We start from the raw sequence: 6,000 nt of genomic DNA on the forward strand, positions 1-6,000 counted from the left end.
ACCCCTTTGTTAGTCACAGCCAGCTTTATAGAAGTGGCCCTATCATAAATCCCCCACAGGGTGCTCCAAACTCTGTCTCTGTGTGTATGCACGAGCATGTGAGTGCCTGTGTGTGTGCATACCCATGTGCCTATGTGAGTGCACATGAGTGACTGTGTGCGCGTACCTGTGTGTATGTCTGTGCACGTGAGTGAATGTGCATGTAAGTGTGGGTGCGTCGTAACAGTCAAAGCACTGTTTGTGTTTCTCTGTATATGTGACTTCCTGGGGGTCATAAAAGTAAGCTCACCCAAGTTAAACCAAATTCCTCTACACAACATAGAAAACAGAGTTAACAGATTACAAACACTGAGACTCCCACTCTGCATCCACTGGGCCACTGTCTTACATTTACAGATAAGGTGGAGAGTCTCCTGCAAGCCTGCTTCTAAGTTATGGCAATTATGAGTTTTTATTAAAGGTACAAGCATCAGCATCAGCAACCCCCAACTGTAGCTTCCTGTCTTCTTCTATGACAGCAGACCCTCAGTGTCAATAAATTCCTTTCTCTCTAAACAGTTACACACTCTCGGGCCACAGCTAAACCAAACTGAAACTCAGACCAATCATTTCCTATTCATCTGATCTAAACAAATTTAACACATTACATTTTAATAATTATTTTCTTGTACTCACAGTGTATATGGTGTTTATCTGTTTTTCTCTTTGTTTTAGATGCACATATCAAATTGGAATTCTGCCACCAAGCCAGAATTGCAGGAATGCACGACGTGTTCACTGCCCTCTGTGCCCCACTTTCAGCCCTACTGTCAAGGCAAAGATTGAGGAGCATATAAATGGACACATTAAAAATGCTTTGCCTTCAAAGGTATGTTGGTATTAAATATACCTCATAGTTAAAGTTATAAATATGCACTTCTTTTCAGCACTGCTGCAGTCTCTCTGTTGACTTAAAAGTTGCTTTTCATATTGTGTGTTTTTATTAAATAGTATTTTTTCTGTTCACCGCATTTCCTGACAGCTCTTGTGATCCACACCATTTTGCTTTCATTATTGAGGATGGCTTGGATATTTTTGTTAATATGTACAATCTGATTGTTAGATAAACTGATTGCATTCTATACAACTACATTTAAATTACATGTTGTTGTTTTTTTTTTCTTTTTTTGTCCTCTCTTACAGACAAAATGATATGCCGGTGCACTTTCACTGCCCTGTCTGTAACATGACAGTCATACAGCGTGGGGATATGGCAAGTCAATTATTGTCATGTCAGCGTTTAGGACTGCTCCACACTGAACTCTCAGTGGAGCCCCATCTCCCTCTCGTTGTCTTGTCTCCAGCGTCTGCAACATTCTGAATCTTCAGTAGAACATTCATGTGTTCTACCCTCTGTGCTAAATGAAACTGTGGCTTGTGGAAAGTATGAAAATCAAATGCCCTCAGTGTGGTCTTAGTCTTCTTACAAAAAAAACTTCAAGGCTCACATGATGAGGAGGCATTCAAACAGATCAATAGATGTTTGCTGGCCTGTTATCTGCAGTGTTTTTGCGTAGAGGGACTTCTTCCTCTTTGTTTTTCAGTTTGCAGAGGACATGGAGCTCTTTTTAAAAGCATGTGCTGACAAGCAGGGACTACGGGTCAATGCGATGTTTGACATTTAATGGACAGATGAAGGCCCTGCTGTTTGATTGTGTTTTTTGCTTGTTATTTGTTTTTCAGTGTACAGAATTCCAGTTAAACTTATTATAAAATGTTGTTCACTTGTTTCCATGTCCATACTTATAGTAAAAAATTTAAGTGTAAATGTAACAGCATTGTTTATACTTGTAACTTCAGAGTAAAAAGCTAATTGTTGATATTAACATTAATGTATTACCCTGTAATCAATAACATTGTTATACATTTTACGCATTAACCCTCTGGGCTCTGTGCTGGCCATTTGTGGCCACTTCACTTCTTCTTCTTGTTTGACTACCACACTGCAGTGGACCAAAAGAATGACACAGGTTTGATCTTAAGGATCTAATAGTTGTGTGTTTGTGCATGACATTGCAATGAAAATATGTATTTGTAAGATAGACTGGAATAAATTATGACGCATCAAATATTACACAGGCTGCAGTGAATTTTTGTTGATACAGGTTATTGAGCTTTGAGGTTCCCAGTCAAACTTATCTTTGAAGCACATGCTAAAAACACTTTTACTCTTGTACATTTCCTAACAAGACACTATAGCCAAAGTATTAACTCTCAAAAAAAATTTCAAAGCTGCAGCTGCAGCACATACAACAACAAACATTTAGTAAATGTGTCCTGGAGTTTCTGCAGGTACAAAAAGTGCTACTGCTGTAAGTAAGCCTAACAGCTTCCAGATCACTTATATTTCTGGAAAGATGGTAGGAAGGGCATCACTCCTCATCTCTACAATCTCCTAGATCTTGGAATACAATGCCTTTGTCCCACTAAAACCTACAAATGAAGAGTGATCCTGGAAGAAATGGGGCGCACACTATAGTGACCTCAATAATTGCAAGACAGCCTTGTCCCCAATGCTCAGATGGAGAAAAAAAAGGAAGTTTCATGAAAACATTAGGACTTTATCACCATTTTATCTGAAAAGTTACTGGTAATATAAAAACTCACTGGCAATTTTGATTTTGATGATGCTAATTTAAAGTGTCGGTTTAAAGTCGGTAAAAGTAGATAAATGTTTTAATAAATATACATTTTACAGTATTTTGTGAACATACACAAAAGTGGCCATTTTTGGCAACAGACAAGCTGAGAGAGAGTTTTATATTTTTTGCTCTCCTTAAACAAAAATAATAGTGCACAATAATCAATGTTGATGTTAATCAATTAGATGCCCCAGACTCTACTATTAGTAATACAGCAGTCCCTCGTTAATCGCAGGAGTTACGTTCTAAAAATAACCCGCAGTAGGTGAAATCTGCGAAGTAGCCAACTTTATTTTTTACAATTATTATACATATTTTAAGACTGTAAAACCCCTCACTACATGCTTTATACACTTTCCTCAGACAGGCATGAACATTTTCACACTTTTTTCTTTTGTTTAAACACTCTTAAAGTTCAAACCTTCGTAGAAACATAAGTCCATTATAAAATGAAACCGTGCAAAACGTTTCGTCGGCATTGTTGTGTTTGTCGGGGAGAAAACTTACAAACATACAGTACAGCACTTCAGAGTTACACTGTTAGCGATCAAAGATTTATATAAATTTGACAAACTAAACTCATTCTGTAGTGTACAGCAGTGGTCTCCAACCTTTTTTGCACCACGGACCAGTTTAATGTCAGAAAATATTTTCACGGACCGGCCTTTAAGGTGTCGCGGATAAATACAACAAAATAAAATGATACAGACAAAGACAAAAACTGTGGTATTTTGTAAATATAATAATAAACGTGAATTCACTGTGTGATTGTGTAACTTTATTAGCAGAGTGCTCATGAAATGCACCAACAACATTGAGAGTAACATCCTCCTCTCTGCTTCTTGACGCTCTCTGGTCGCTATGGTAACGCGTAAATAGTTCTTTCAAAATAAGACACACGACTACAACACGGGAAAAGACCCAGGGAACCCGGCTTAACGATTAAAAACCCTGAAAACCATACATTTCACACATGAGCCTCAACTCTCGCGGCCCGGTATCAAACGGGCCCGGGTGTTGGGGACCGCTGCTGATAAAAGTGCTGATAAATATTTTTTTTAAACAATCTGGGTTAAAACACTTAGAATCAAATTTATTTATCAGCAGCATCAATAGTAACAAAAATGTAATTTAGTTTTCGCTGTCAAAGTCGATCTAAATGAAGTTACGTGTTTCCGGTTACTGTGGAGGTGATATAAAGCATTTTTACAACAGTTATTTGACGTCTTTTTAACTTTCAAGACTTTTTTGAAGATCAGCGCACTAAACCTGCTAAATCTGAAACCAAATTCTATAACAACAATATGGCGAAATCTGCTCAGAAAAGGCTGAGTAACTTGGGCAAACCACATGCAACTAGCATGCTAGCTAGCGACCATAGCTACATGAAAGAAATGGAGTGTCAACAGATGGTTGAAGAAGAATTTCCACCTCTACCAGTTACGCCTTCCAAGCCTCCAGTGGCTAAAAAACCAACACTGTCTACCAGTCACTCTGATGGCGACTCCCTGAAAGCTGATGCGGTCAACACCTTGATTAATCTGATCAACACCAGAAGTGACGCCATTGAAGAAATGGTAGGAACAGTTAGTACGGATTTAAAGGACATAAGTGATAAGATTATGGTCATTGAGAAGAGGGTTGAGAAAAACGAAACGCTTACACAGAAATGTGACGAACGCATCTCTGAAGTTGAACGCTACAACCGCCGTTGGAATCTGAGACTGTATGGGGTACCGGAGTTGGAGAAAGAAGATGTGCGCGCAAAGGCGATTGAGATTGGCCAAACGGTTCTGCCTGCAGAACAGGAAAAGCTTCCAGAGGTCTTAGACATCGCTCATCGAGTGGGGAAACTAAAACAAAATGACCCGAGACCCAGAGGGATCATCATCCGGTTCATCTCAAGGAGAATTCGTGATGCGGTGTGGAAAGCTGCCAAGAACAATACTTTCCTTCAAAATAATCATCTGCGGTTCACTGAAGACCTGACGAGAGAGGACAAAGAAAACAGACTGAAGCTGTGGCCCATTATAAAGAAAGCACGTGAAGAAGGGAAATCTGCTTACTTTGTTGGAGGTCGAGGCTTTGTAAATGGTGCTGAAATTCACACATAATCTATTCGATACTCCCTGACCCTCAGTTCTTCTCAGGTTTGTTTACAAGGTGTTCTTTATATTGATGTGCCTGATATTTGTAGACATTAATGTTTGGCTGTCTAAATTGTTCTTTGATGTTAGCAAAAAGCAAACTTACTGTTGAATAGGTAAAACTTTTTTGTTACGCTATTATTAGGCGTCTAATGTTTATTTATATATATACTCTATACTGTGAACATGTTCATATTCTAGTGCTGATCTCAGTGTTAGGTTAAAAAGTTTTTCTTTTTACATTTTAATACATATCTTTTCTTTGTCAATTTGTGTTCTTTGTTTTTTGTTTCTATTAATGCTAGGGGTCTTCGTAACAGCTTAAAACGTAAAGCCACTTTTCTTTATGCAAAGCAACTTAAATCTGACTTTGTGTTTTTACAAGAATCTCACTCTACCATCAACGATTTTAGTTTTTGGCGTTCTCAATGGGGAAATTCTATATGGTTATCTCATGGAACTGAACGATCAGCAGGGGTATCAATCCTAAAAAACAGATATAATGGGGATGTTTTACATACAGAATTTGATTCTGCAGGCCATTACATATGCCAAGTCATAAAATATAATGATTTAGTCTTAATTGTAACTAACATATACGGGTTTAACACGAAGCTAGAAAATGATCATTTATTTTTGACGATTGAAAAAAAAATATCTAGCTGGTTAAATAGATTTCCAAATGCAAAATTATTACTAGGTGGAGACTTTAACTGTATTATGGATGCTAAATTAGATAAATTTCCTCCAGGACATTCTAACAGAATTAATGCCACATTGAAGGCTGTTATGGTGCGCCTGAAACTCATAGACATTTGGAGATTCAAATATCCTCAGTCCAAAATGTTTACTTGGTGCAACAATTCTAACTCAAGACATTCAAGGATAGACTTTTGGTTAGTTTCAGAGAGCTTTGACAGCAATAGCATAGATGTAGGTGCTTGGCCTTCTCCAGCAACAGATCATAAAGCCATATATATTAAAATAAATCTAACTTCTCTATCTAATTCTTCTGTTGTTAAATTTACATACTGGAAACTCAACAGCTCATTATTACAAGAAGACGAGGTGAAAAAGGAGCTTAAAGAACTGATCTCAAACTTTTGGTCTATAGCTCAAGAAGATTTAACGTATGGAAAAAACTGGGAATTATTAAAATTTGAAATTGGCAA

Source organism: Oreochromis niloticus, unplaced genomic scaffold, assembly GCF_001858045.2.
Source record: "Oreochromis niloticus isolate F11D_XX unplaced genomic scaffold, O_niloticus_UMD_NMBU tig00006833_pilon, whole genome shotgun sequence".
In the NCBI taxonomy this organism is placed as follows: Eukaryota; Metazoa; Chordata; class Actinopteri; order Cichliformes; family Cichlidae; genus Oreochromis; species Oreochromis niloticus.